General features: G+C 48.5%; 1 pseudogene across 1 annotated transcript in view; it reads right to left on the bottom strand.

Annotated features, from left to right (window-relative positions):
- Nucleotides 1-14314, bottom strand: part of GGTA1 (glycoprotein alpha-galactosyltransferase 1 (inactive)) — a 61495-nt pseudogene extending 47181 nt beyond the window's left edge. The window contains exon 1 of the transcript NR_132148.2: nt 13898-14314. The product of NR_132148.2 is annotated as a glycoprotein alpha-galactosyltransferase 1 (inactive) (transcript). The remainder of the gene's footprint in view (nt 1-13897) is intronic.
- Nucleotides 14315-14588: the final 274 nt, after the last annotated feature.

Below are 14588 nucleotides of genomic sequence, written 5' to 3'. Positions count from 1 at the left end.
AACTCAAAGCAAGCTGTTGCATGGCTGGGGGTATTCAAAGTCTGAGAATTTACTGGAAAACTATGTGGTGGTTTTGTCTTTTTTTTTTTTTTTTCCTCCATTAGATTTTCCTGGGTCTCTTGTAATAAACTGACTTGAACATAAAAGGCCTTCCAAGAACTAATTTCTAAAGATGAGATATCAGAAACTCTAGCAGGAAGTTAAAACAAATAAACAAAATACCCTCTTAATTCAGGCACTGTGGAAATGGCTTTTTCTTTACTTATTCTTGGAATGAGACAGCCCTGGATTCAAGTCCCAACTCTCCAACCTAATTTCTTGCTGTGTGACACTAGGTTAAATCACTTCACCCTCTCTGAGCCTAAGTTTACTCATCTATAAAATAGATGTAATAGGCTGGGCCTGGTGGCTAACTCCTGTAATCCCAGCACTTTGAGAGGCCAAGGTGGGTGGAGATTAGGAGTTCGAGACCAGCCTGGCCAACATGGTGAAACCTCGTCTCTTCTGAAAATATAAAAAATTAGCTGGGTATGGTGGCACACGCCTGTAATCCCAGCTAATCTGCAGGCTGAGGCAGGAGACTCGCTTGAACCCAGTAGGCAGAGGTTACAGTGAGCCGAGAGCACACCACTGTACTCCAGCCTGGGTGACAAAGTGAGACTCCATCTCAAAAAAAAAAAAAAAAAAAAAGATATAATAATCTGGTACTTCTTGAGTAGTCAAAAGGATCAACCATAACATCTATAGTTCCTGGTACCTAGTAGGTACTTGGGAAAGGGGAACTTGTATTATTACTGATGCCTAAGAAACAAGCATTTTTTCCACCTCTGCATGGGGCAGGATCTAGAACCTGCATTGGAGTGACAGGCCTGGGCACTGACTAAATAAATGTGTGACCTTAATTAAGCAAGTCACCTGAGCCTTCTGAGACTTGGTTTCTCTCATCTGTAAAATGGGAATAGTGATGCCTTTCTCTTGGACCAGTGTGAAGCCGACGGTGCACACCAAGTGTTTGGCATAGGGCCTGGTGTTATAGCAAGTGTCCAATAAATGGTAGCTATGCCATTCCTAATAACAACTATTCCAGAACTCTCCACCTCACCAGCTCTGATGCCACCTTCTTTGTGTACCCAAAGAGTCCACCTCATTCCTGGGTCCTGAAAACAATTAACCCTTCCTTTGCATGGGGCTTGGCAGTTGCCAGAATATCTCTGAATCCTCCATCCTTCTGGAGCCTCCACCACGGCCTGTGAGATGCGGTTGTGCTGCTCTCCCCACTGTGTGGAGAGGAGACTGACACCAAGGATTTTGGTGACTTGCCCAAGGTGACTCAGTTGGGACTGGAAGCTGGGTTTGGGTGAAGCCCAAGGACTCTCTCTGACCTCCTCACGCCTCATAAGAAGTCTGCAAGTCGGCCACGCGCGGTGGCTCACGCCTGTAATCCCAGTACTTTGGGAGGCCGAGGTGGGTGGATCACCTGAGGTCAGGAGTTCGAGACCAGCCTGGCCAACATAGTGAAACTCCGTCTCTATTAAAAATACAAAAAATTATCCAGGCGTGGTGGCAGGTGCCTGTAATCCCAGCTACTCGGGAGGCCGAGGCAGGAGAATCACTTGAACCCAGGAGGTGGAGGTTGCAGTGAGCTAAGATCGTGCCATTGCACTCTAGCCTGGGTGACAGAGCAAGACTGTCTAAAAAAAAAAAAAGAAATAGAAGCCTGCAAGTCACAGATTCAGTCAAAGTTAGAAGGAGTTGCGTGTCCATTTGTTTATTCATTCATTAGATACAAATATATTTAGCACCAATATTAGCTTCTACCATGTGCCAGGCACTGTTCAGGCTGTTGGTTTGACAATGATAAGCAAATATCGTTTTAAATATTTAGATACCTCTCTCGTGTAGCTCACTGTCCAGTGGGAAGCTGAGCCCAGGATATACAATCATTTTACTACCAAAGGCATTATTCTTTTTTTTTTTTTTGAGACAGAGTCTCGCTCAGTCACCCAGGCTGGAGTATGATCTCAGCTCACTGCAACCTCCACCTCCTGGGTTCAAGCTATTCTCCTGCCTCAGCCTCCCAGGTAGCTGGGATTACAGGTGCGCACCACCACACTGGCTACTTTTTGTATTTTTAGTAGAGATAGGGTTTCACCATGTTGACTATACTGGTCTCGAACTCTTGACCTCAAGTCATCTGCCCCCTTCAGCCTCCCAAAGTGCTGGGATTACAGGCATGAGCCACTGCACCTGGCCCCAAATGCATTATTCAACTGAGGTGAGTGCCCTGTGACAGCAATGACAAAAGCCCCTCTCCCCATTGAGTCATCCCCTTACTCTGAGCTCCACAGACTTTTGGAGGGCTGAGTGAGCTGTCTCACATGTCACCTTGCTGTTGGCTATAGGAATACCCTCACCAGCCTGTCACTCTCCTCTCAAGTATGCCTCTGGTCTTCTGAACTGCATCAATTTACATATGAGACAACTGAGACACAGAGGAGGAAAAATGACTGACTCAGGGCCACTTGGCAACAAAGTGAGAAATAGGGAGTTGTAGCAAGGGGTCCAACAGTTCCCTGGGACAAGGGGCCTCTTAACCACAGCTCAGGAAATTGAAGAGTGCAGGCTATAGGGTGTTGTCAACTGTCTTCTTCCTGAGTTTCCTTATCCGTGCTGGAGACAACCCCAGAAACCTCTGCCAGAGATGGCCACATCACTGTCCTTACCTCCCCTGCTGCTCTTGAATGGTTCTTTTTCTTTTTCTTTTCTTTTTTTTGAGATAGAGTCTTGCTCTGTTGTCTAGGCTGTAGTGCAGTGGCACGATCTTGACTCACTGAAACCTCCACCTCCCGGCTCCAAGCGATTCCGTGCCTCAGCCTCCTGGCCTCCTGAGTAGCTGGGATTACAGGAACGTGCCACCACACCCAGCTAATTTATTTATTAATTTGTTTGTTTGTTTGTTTGTTTTTTGAGACGGAGTTTCACTCTTGTTGCCCAGTCTGGAGTGCAATGGCATGATCCCAGCTCACCGCAACCTCCACCTTCCAGCTTCAAGCAATTCTCCTGCCTCAGCCTCCCATGGTGGCACACGACTGGCTAATTTTTGTATTTTTAGTAGAGACGAGGTTTCGCCATGTTGGCCAGGCTGGTCTCGAGCTCCTGAGCTCAGGCAATCCACCTGCCTCAGCTTCTCAAAGTGCTAAGATTACAGGTGTGAGCCACTGCACCCGGCCTCTTGAATGGTTCTGAGATGCCGCGGTGGGCTTTCGGATGTGGGCACAGAAACGCCAGTGGGATGTGACGAGCATCACAGGTGGACCCAGGATACAGCAGGCACTAAATTCAGAAAGAACATCCCTCACTCAAGCATAAACATAAAACAGTTCAGAAAGTGGGCAAAAGCTCTGAAAATGAGCTCCACTCATGAAGCATTACAGGCAACATGAGCTTGTTCTGCAGAATGCAGTTTGAAAGCCCCGATTCCACCCCTGGCCTCTGCCCTTCCAGTGTACTTAGCACCTTAATTAGCCTAGGAGTTCTTGGTAAGTAGCATCTGCCCTCTTCAGCGGTTTACTTCCTTCTTCATGCATGTTGGCAGCAATGTGTGTCTTTTTGTTTCTCTGCTTAGCACTTCAAGTTGAGAAGTGGCTTTGAGGTTTTTCTTCTCTGGGTGTGACTTTCTATTATTCACAATGAAAAGCCCTCAGGCTGCTCTATCTGTGGGGCCTAGGCAGGGTGCCTCCACTTGCTGAACTGCTGTTAGCAAGTTGGGCAAAAAAGTACCCCAAATTCAACCTGGGGTACTTTCCTGCTGTCCACCGGCAGGGTGAGATTTCATTTCCAGGCCCCCTTGTGTTTGTCAGTAGGGCCATGTCACTAGTCTGGCCAATAAGATGGGAATGGGCCCATCTTATGGGAAGGAGCATTTAATTGCTAATGTAAGGCCTTCTAGGGCCCTCTTTCTCTGAGCCATGGAGTATATTCAAGAAGGTGACTGCCCCCAGCTGACTCAAGATGCTTATATTAATTGGAGTAAGAAGTGAACATTTGGCCGGGCACGGTGGCTCAGGCCTGTAATCCCAGCACTTTGGGAGGCCGAGACGGGCAGATTACGAGGTGAGGAGATGGAGACCATCCTGGCTAACATGGTGAAACCCCGTCTCTACTAAAAAATACAAAAAACTAGCCGGGCGAGGTGGTGGGCGCCTGTAGTCCCAGCTACTCGGGAGGCTGAGGCAGGAGAATGGCATAAACCCAGGAGGCGGAGCTTGCAGTGAGCTGAGATCCGGCCACTGCACTCCAGCCTGGGCCACAAAGCAAGACTCCGTCTCAAAAAAAAAAAAAAAAAAAAAAAAAAAGAAGTGAACATTTTTGGCCAGGTGCGATGGCTCACACCTGTAATCACAGCACTTTGGGAGGCTGAGGCAGGCGGATCATGAGGTCAGGAGTTCAAGACAGTCCTGGCCAACATGGTGAAACCCCATCTCTACTAAAAATACAAAAATTAGCTGGGTGTCGTGGCGCATGCCTATAATCCCAGCTACTCAGGAGGCTGAGGCAGGAGAATCGCTTGAATCAGGGAGTCGGAAGTTGCAGTGAGTAGAGATCGCGCCACTGCACTCCAACCTGGCACCAGAGTGAGACTCTGTCTCAAAAAAAGTGAACCTTTGTGCTTAGTGCAGTGGCTCATGCCTGTAATCCCAACACTTTGGGAGACCAAGGTGGAAGGATCACTTGAGTCTAGGAGTTTGAGACCAGCTTGGGCAACATAATGAGACTCCAGCTCTACCAAAAAATTTTTTTTTAATTTTAATATAAATTAAGTTAAATTTAAATTAGTCAGTGAGGTGGGGCATGCATGTAATCCCAGCTACTTAGGAGGCTGAGGTGGGAAGATCACTTGAGCCCAGGAGTTCGAGGCTGCAAACAGCATTGCTACACCACTGCACTCCAGCCTGGGTGATAGAAGGAGACCCTGTCTAAAAACAAAACTTAAACAGAAGAAAGAAGGAGAAGGAGGAGAAGGAGGAGAAGGAGAGAAGGAGGAGGAGGAGGAGGAAGAAGGGGAGGAGGAGAAGAAGGAAGAAAGAAGAAGGAAGAAGAAGAAGACCGGACACGGTGGCTCACGCCTGTAATCCCAGCACTTTCAAAGGCTGAGGTGGGCGGATCATCTGAGGTCAGGAGTTTGAGACTAGCCTGGACAACATGGTGAAACCCCATCTCAACTAAAAATACAAAAATTAGCCAGGCTTGGTATTATGCACCTGTAATCCCGGCTACTAGGGACACTGAGGCAGGAGAATTGCTTGAACCCAGGAGGCAGAGGTTGCAGTGAACCAAAATCCCACGGCCACACTCTAGCCTGGGCGACAGAGCCAGACTCCATCTCAAAAAAAAAAAAAAAAAGAAGAAGAAGCAAACCTTTTTGGTTTTGGCCCATAAGATTAGGGGTTTCTTGTCACTGCAGCATAACACACCCACCCTGACAGCTGCACTGCTGGCCTCACAGAGAGTAGGAGAGTGTCTGGGTATTAGTCTACCCCCTTCGCTATAAAACCTGTACCTCCTCTTTAATGACAGTCCTGCATGAATTAAGGAAAGTGAAGTGAATGCAAAACATTTCTCCAAGGTACTATGGAGATTTTCTCCTCCTTAAGTCCCAAAGATAGGTGAACATTCAGCTGAACTGGAAAGGAGTTGTAAGAAAGTTCAGAGTGTTCTCTCCGGCCTCCCTTTCCTATGAAATAGGAAGAAGATAAATCATTTGGTCCAAATAGGACAGCTTAAGGGACACCCAGTTGAGGAGCAGAAGCCGTGAGCACTGGGAGGGGACACTGACAAGAAGTACATAGGGTGCCGAGCAGCACTACAGCCCTACTGGGGCTGCAAAGGGCCAGACCCGCAGTCTCATTCACCAGCCCAGGGGACAGTGGCAGGGACAGTAACCCGCTAGAGTCATCGCAGTTAGGGACTGACTGGTCAAGTCAGAAATGAATGGGCCTGGCGCAGCGGCTCAGGCCTGTGATCCATTTTGGAGGCCAAGGCAGGAGGATGGCTGGAATACTAGAGTTCGAGACCAGCCAAGCAACATAGTAAGACCCTGTCACTACTAAAAATAAATTTAAAAAAAATAGTCAAGTATGGTGGCTCATGCCTGTGGTCCCAACTACTCGGAAGGCTGGGGTGGGAAGATCACTTGAGCCCAGGAGGCTGAGGCTGCAGTGAGCCATGATTGTGCCATTGCACTCCAGCCTGGGTGACAGAGTGAGACCCTGTCTCCAAAAAAAAAAAGCAACAATGAGTATATGTTTTGACTGGCTGGCCACGGGAAGGAGGGGAGTGGAGCTCCCTGTGAAGTGGATTCTACAATTATCCCCATTTTACAGAGAAGGAAACCAAGGCTCAGAAAGGTGACATCTCTTGCCCAAGCTCAGATGGCAAAGGGCCAAAGCCAGAACTAATCCACACGTGGCTGGCACAAAAGCTTAACCGTTACACTCTACTACACTCTACACTCAGCCAGAAGCAACTTCACTTTCTAAACTTTCCTTGGCCCTTTATTGGGCTCGTCATCTGCACCCTTTACTTCCGCCTTTAATGACTATCATTTATATACGTCTTTTCTCCTGTTCCAGACTGTAAACATCTTAATAGCAAGGATTTGTATCTTATAAAATAATATAATAATAACGATGATTATAATAGTAGTAGCAGCAGCAGCAGCAATTGTTGCACTATGTAGTGAGGGCGTACAACCAGGTTCTTAGCACCTTATGCTCATTAATCCATCAATGCTCATGAAGCAGGTACTAGAATCATCCCCTTTTTATGTGAATAGCTCAGTTGGGCCAAGGTGAGATTCAATCCCTGATATTAATACTTTGATGACTATATAGTTCTGTGAAAGGAAAATACATCTTGGGGCCCATAATCACTAAGCTAAAGGGAAAAGTCAAGCTGGAAACTGCGGCAAAGCTACCTCCCATTCCATTCAAAGTCACCCCCTGCTCACTGAGACAAATGCATATCTGATTGCTTCCTTTGGAGAGGCTCATCAGAAACTCAAAAGAAAAAGAAAGGTGGAGAACCTCTGCAGAGGCAGGTGCCTGGATTGCAGAGGCAGGATTCTGTCTCCATCTGTCCCATAGAATCCAGGGCTCCTGGCTGGTGTAGGGTAAAAGATTATTCTGCCATCTTTGTGCACAGGTGGAGAGCAACTAAGAGCTACTTTAACCCATCCACAGATTATAACTACAGCAGTGTTAGGCCATCTGTAACATTCATCATAATAATTAACAAGTCCCTTGTTTCCCCAACATAAAATCAATTTTTAGCATCCAGTGTGTTAACTGGAAAAGTGTCAGTTGTTGATCAAAAAATAGGTAACAGGATGGCTAGTAGTGGCTGCCTCTGGGTGTAATGCTAGTTAACCCCCAGCACCAGACTAGGAATCACTGAGGGTAGATTGGGTGACTCCCCACCCCAGACTTGCTTTCTTAGCACCTGGGCACTGGGCACTGGCTTGACCAAGGGAGCACTCACAAGACATTCCATACTGTATAAACTGAAGTTTTATAAAGTAAATTACAGGCATCCAAACAGGTACACCACATCACAAACCAGAACTCTGTGGATTTCAGCAAACCCCTGGGCTGAGAACCCACTACTGTAGGACTCTGGATAAGGTGTCTGGGAACAGTGTCCCTTAGCCAGACCAGGCTTTCCAGATGGGCAGTGCCGAGGCCTGAGGTCAGGACCCTCAGCCACCTGATGGGCTGTATGACTTTCCACAAGTTGCTGCTCCTGTTTGGGCCCCAGGTTTTATCCTCCCAGTGTGAGGGTTGTACTAGATCCACTTCTAGCCAATAAACAAATGCAAAGCCCCTACTGCGCATGTGGCATTGTGGGGAATGCAGGGATTCTACAAACCCTTTATCTCTCCCTGAGATGCTTACATTACATTCTACTGGGGGAGAAGGACCTGGAAATAATGAGCTGTTTGTTACATGGAACTGAAAGAAATATTAATAAATGTGAGTAGAGTTATGAGTTCTATGTTCTGGGGTCACAGAGGAAGGAGTAAGCCATCCTGAATGGGGCTGTGCAGACAGGCATCAAAGAGGAAGGGCTGGCTGGGTGCAGGGGCTCACGCCTGTAATCCCAGCACTCTGGGAGGCCAACGCAGGCAGATGGCTTCAGCCCAGGAGTTCAAGAGCAGGCTAGGCAACATGGTAAAACCCTGTCTCTACAAAAAATACAAAACTAACCAGGTGTGGTGGTATACACCTGCAGTTCCAGCTACTTGGGAGGCTGAGGTGGGAAGATTGCTTGAGCCCAGGAGGCAGAGGTTGCAGTGAGCTGAGATTACACCATTACATTCCAGCCTGGGCAATAGAGTCACATGGTATTTTTATGCTCATGTTCAAGCAGCGTTATTCACAATAACCAACAAGATAGAAAAAACTCAAATGTTCAACAGATGAATGAATAAACAAAGTGTGGGACATACATACAACAGACTGTTTCTCAGCATTAAAAAGGAAGGAAATTCTGAACCTTGAAGACATTATGCTAAGTGAAATAAACCAGACTCCAAAAGACAAATATTGTATGATTCCACTTACATGAGGTATCTAGAATAATCAACTTCATAGAGACTGAAAGTAGCATAGTGGCTACGAGGGGCTGGGGGAAGGGAGGAATGGGATGTTACTGTTTAATTGCCACAGGGCTGTTGTTTGGAATTATGGAAAAGTTCTGGAGATGGATAGTGATGATGGTTGTGCAATGTTATGAATGTACTGAATGCTGCCATACTGTACACCTCGGAAGGGTTAAAATGCCACAATTAGATACCATCTTATACCACTCAGAATGGCCATTACTAAAAAGTCAAAAAACAACAGATATTGGCAAGGATGTGGAGAAAAAGAGAATCCTTATACACTGTTGATGGGAACGTAAATTAGTATAACCTCTATGAAAAACAGCATGGAGTCCGGGTGCGGTGACTCACGCCTGTAATCCCACCACTATGAGAGGCCGAGGCAGGTGGATCTCTCTGTCAGGAGTTCGAGACCAGCCTGGCCAACATGGCGAAACCCTGTTTCTACTAAAAATATAAAAAAATTAGCCGGGTGTGGTGGTATGTGCCTGTAATGCCAGCTACTTGGGAGGCTGAGGTAGGAGAATTCCTTAAACCCGGGAGATGGAGGTTGCAGTGAGCCGAGATAGTGCCACCACACTCCAGCCTGGGTGACAGAGTGAGACTCTGTCTCAACAACAAAAACAACAGCAACTACAACAACAAAAGACACCAGCACTCATGTTTATCACAGTGCTATTCACAATGGCAAAGTAATAGAATCAACTTAAATGCCCATCAGTGGATAACTGGATACAGAAAATGAGACACACACACACACACACACACACACACACACACACACACACACACCATGGAATACTATGCAGCCATAAAAAAGAGTGAAATCATGTCTTTTGCAGCCACATGGATAGAGCTGGAGGCCATTATCCTCAGTGAAATAACTCAAAAACAGAAAATCAAATACCACATATTCTCTTATAAGTGGGAGCTAAACTATGGATACACATGGACATACAAAAATAGACACTGGAGACTCCAATAGGTGGGTGGAGTTTGGAGGAAGATGAGGGTTAAAAAATTACCTATTGAGGCCAGGCGCAGAGGCTCATGCCTGTAATTCCAGCACTTTGGGAGGCTGAGGCGGGCAGATTATTTGAAGTCAGGAGTTTGAGACCAGCCTAACCAACATGGTAAAACCCCGTCTCTACTGAAAAAACAAAACTAAGCTGGGTGTGGTGGTGAGGGCCTGTAGTCCCAGCTACTTGAGAGGCTGAAGCAGGAGAATCGCTTGAACCTGGGAGGCAGAGGTTGCAGAGAGTTGAGATCTCGCCACTTCGCTCCAGCCTGGGTGACAGAACGAGACTCCATCTCAAAAACAAAAAAACAAAAAACAAAAAAAAACCCCAAAAACCTATTGAGTACAATGTTCACTATTTGGGTGATACGCACACTAAAAGTCCAGACCTCACCACTATGCAGTATATCCATGTAACAAAACTGCATTCGTACCCACTGAATCTATTAAAAAATTATAAAAAGGGTTAAAATAGTAAAGTTCATGTTATGTATATTTTACGACAATCAAAAAAAAAAAAAAAAATTCTGGCCAGAACTAGATTCACATGGCAACAGTAGTGAACGCCGGGCAAGGAGATTGTGGGAGAGTGGTCTGTTTTTCCCTTCTACCTCTCTGCATTTTTCTTTTTTTCTTTTTTTTTTTTTTTTTTTTTTGAGACGGAGTCTCACTCTGTCACCCAGTCTGAAGTAGCTGGGATTACAGGCATGCGCCACCATGCCCAGCTAATTTTTGTATTTTTAGTAGAGACGGGGTTTTACCATTTTGGTCAGACTGGTCTCAAACTCCTGACCTCAGGTGATCCACCTGCTTCAGCCTCCCAAAGTACTGGGATTATAGGCCCTGCCGCTCTCTACATTTTTCAAATGTTCTGCAATGAGAACATATTACTTTTGTAATCAGACAGAAAGTTATTTAAGTAAATAAATCTGCTGGTTCTCTGACACTGAAAAAAATGCATTGTTGATATTATATAAATGTGAGTGATACCTTCCTTATATAACACAGGGAGCCAAGTTCAAGGATGCCAACTGAAGTACACACCAAGCTGCTCAGTGAAAATAAATGACACGCAGAGTGGTCCTTCTCTCTAAGACTAGCTGTTCTTTTCTATATTTAAGGCAATTTAAAACAAAACCGGAACCAAAATAAACCTTCTAATGAGCCTCCCCAAAAGCCGTCTGGCTTGGAAAAGCTCAAACACAAACTGAAGAGAAACAGAGCTACAGAAAAGCAAGGAACAGCCAGTGTTTCTCCAGGACATTAACTCACTGCCCCTGGGAAAGTGACTCTGGCTGTGAATTTCTGTTCCTTCTGCTTCTGGAAAATAGTCCGGTGTAGAATGGAATTTGGAATCCAGAAGAGGCTCATGATTTTATTCATTGCAAATCCATTTTCCCACCCCAGATAAATGCTGAACAAATATTAAAAGAATACGAGTTTGAAGGGCAACCAGCGGGTCTGCCTGCCAGAGTGTCCTTGGTCCCAGGCCACATGGGCCCACCTTCCCTGGCTCCCCTGCCCTCTGCTCAGTGCTGACTACAAGGCAGGCAGACAGAATGGAGCCTCCAGGAAGACCGTGAGGAGCTGGGACAATCCCCCCAGAGTCCCCTACCCCACTGGCTATGTGACAGAGTCCTCAGGCAGCCTGCTTCAGAACTTCAGTATCCCGTCCTAACCAGTGAATGAACAGGATTTTGTAAGGTTGTTGTGAAGATTAAGTGTTGTCACGTGTAAAGTGTCTAGCATTATATTCCTTTGCAATACATGTCTTCGTGAGTTGATGGGGTAGAGGGAACTGCTAAAATGTAGCCAGTGCTGAGTGGTGGATGGTGGTGTATAGGAAAGCAGAGGGGTGGAGACAAGGTTTCCCAAACCTGGGACTCAGGCTGGGCTCTGGAGAGAAATGGGAGAGAGCCCAGCAGCCCACTCCCCCTCAGTGCTAGCCCCCAACACTGATTAGCACACACAAACACCTTTTATGGATGTCTGTATGGGATCAGCAGAGCAGGGCCCTGGGCTTTATTTTACACATGAAGATACAGAGGCTCAAGAAGCATGGAAGGGGGGATGGTCCGCTCCCCTCTGCACCCATATCCACCCACTTCCTCAGATCACATCTATGGAACGTGGGGAAGTGGACTGGGCAACAGCTTAGGTTTCTGCTAGGTCACCCATTCTAAGATTACATAATCTCAAAACAACAACACCACCACCAAAAACCCATTTGTGATTCCTGCACACGCCATGAACTAGGATAGGCGTTCATTCTCTAGGCCTTAGTTTCCGCACCCACAAAACAAAGGTTTAGGTGGAATCTTCTAGGCTCTTCCCCTCTGATAATTGTAATTCCAGTAAGTAAGGCTCTGCTTCCAAGCCCCTTGCCCTTCACCTAAAACTCCACTTAAGTCCAGGCTCACAAACAGGAAATGTGACAGAGCCTGATGAGTGGCCCATTTGAGTTTCTGAACTTTACAGCCAAAGCCAGGACTCCATGCCCCAAGACCTTTCTCAAACAGTGTAGGAGGATGACATTGTTGCTATCTGGCTGGACCACCTACACCACCCCAACGTGGGTCTGTTCTAGGAGGCCCGCAGTGTTGAATGAGCAGGTTCCCAGTCTCAGGAGGTCCCCTGGTGATTGGATCTGGGCAATCTGACATCAAAAACGTTCTCAGGAGTTTGCCAATACATAGAGGAGATAAGGAAGTACGGAACTGGTTCTGTCTGAAATAAGATAGGGAAGGGGCCAGAGCCCTGTCCTCTAGGTTCCCCTCCCCCATCACGGTGGCCCTTGAGGCAGGATGTCCGGCCTCACAAGACAGAGTTGAAATCTCCTGGACTGGGCAATCCTTAGGGACTCGTTCAGCTCTGCTTTATTCAGTCATTGAACACCAGTTACATGTAAATGATATAACTTAGATCTGCATGCTGCCCCCTATCTGGTAGAGGAGGCAAAATTCACCCAGAACTAACTCCGAAAGAGTAGAAAGTGCCTGGTGTAGTCAAAGAAGCACAGAAATGCAGCAGAATAACCCTGTCCTCCACACCCCCCACCCCCAGAGCCCTCCTTCACCATGCACTTTGCATTTCCTTACTCAGAGACTGGAAGGAAGGTCTGCACCAGCATCCTTATTTCACAATCGTGGAAACTGAGGCTCTGTCCGGGAAGGTGGCTCCTTACTGGATGCAGGCTCCACCCTACATCTCCTGCCTCCTGAGACACGTCTGTTTCCAGGTAAAGGAAGGAGGCAGCGAGACCGAAGGAGTGCAAACGAGGAGCAAAGCCTCAAAACAGCTGCCTCGGGTCTCGGTTCCTACCTGTGGTGAGGAGGGCCCTCACACCCGCGGCGCCTCCCTCTCCCTCCAGGCTGCCACAGCTGGAAGATCGAGGAATCTCAAATCCCTCTGTTTCTCTGGCTCTTTGCGCGCTGACATTTTTTTTTTTCTTCTTCTTTTTACTATTTTTTGGATGCTCTTCGAGAGTTTGTGCAATCATTGTGTTTAGCTGTTTTCCTGCCATTTACAAACGCGGGGTGGTGCCCCTTTGGAGTAGGAGCGAGGTGGTTTGAAGAGATGGAGGAACCTCCCTCCTCCCATCGCTCCAGTGCAGCAGGCACCCCGGCTGCCAAAGTTAGTGTCGGAAACTTTCCCCATGCTGGGGGTCTGGATGAGTCCTCGGCTCTCCGAAACTCTCTGACATCTCCCTCTCTATTCCCCTGCTCATTGGGGTTCCTGCGACCCTCACTTTATCCCCCCACTCCCAGATTCCCCTTCCCAGAGGTGCCCCTTTCCTATCTTGTCCTGGGCGAGAGTCATTCCTCTGTCTTGTCCCACAGGCAAGGACAGACCCCTCACTCACTGCGACTTACTTGGTCGCATCCTGTGTCCCCTGCGTCTCCCCTCTCTTCCCCACCCCCACCCCGCGGACTCGTGGGGGAACCTCAGCCTGCAGCCCCTCAGGCTCCAGTCTCGGTAGGCGGGACAGAGGGAGGGACGGGCACAGGATGGGGACAGAGCGACAGAAACTGGGTCCGATTTGGCACCGAGGTAGCGACAAGAACAAAAGCAGGGACACAGGCAGGGCAGAAACTGGGCAGGGCCGGAGCAGCGGCCCGCCCCCACTCCCCTCACCACCCTAGCCCAAGCGTGGAGCCCTCCGGTCCGTGCCCTGCTCGTGGCCTCCGGGGACCTGGGCGGCGCCCTGCGGGACCCACCTGATCCGCAGAACCCTGGCACCCAGGACCGGCGCGCAGCGAGCGGGCTGAGCAGGACCGCGCCTAGCTCCCGGCCACCGCAGGGCCCGCCGCGCTGGGATCAGCTACCTCGCTGCCTCCGCCAGAGCGTGCGCCGGTACTCCTGCCCGTGGGCCGGCCGGCTGGGCGTCCGCTCTGGGCAGAGCGCAGCGGGCAGGGGCGCGAGGGACCGGCGAGCGCTGACAGCGGGCGGCGCACTGTACCCGGCCGGCAGCGGTCGGTGCCAAGCCAGTCCCCGCCCTGGACACAGACAGCTGGGAGGCCGCCGCGTGAATGCATGAATGAGTGTGTGTGTGTGCCGGGGGCGCGGGTGTGTTTGTTTCATTTTCACTCAGGCAGAAAAAAGCCTGAAACCAGCAAAAAAAGGAAATAAAATCCCCGGTGAGAGTGACTGGGCCTCTTTTGCCTTTTTGGGCCTGCACGGGGTGGTGGTGGTGGTGTCAGTGATGGAGCGGGAACCCGGGGCGCTGGAGGATGGAGTGGGGTCTGTCACCCTGTGCTGCAGGGAGGGGCCGCGGTGCCCTGGCGCACCGCCAAACTCTGGGTTCCCCAGAGCCTGGGAGATCTGATCCACGGTTTGTTTCCCGAGGAAGGAAGAGCGCGAATGTAGACAGCGGCAGGCCGGGGGCTGGAGTCGCTTTTGCAGTAGTCC

The sequence above is a fragment of the Macaca fascicularis genome, chromosome 15 (assembly GCF_037993035.2).
Source record: "Macaca fascicularis isolate 582-1 chromosome 15, T2T-MFA8v1.1".
Lineage (NCBI taxonomy): Eukaryota > Metazoa > Chordata > Mammalia > Primates > Cercopithecidae > Macaca > Macaca fascicularis.
This window is presented reverse-complemented; position numbering and strand designations above follow the sequence as displayed.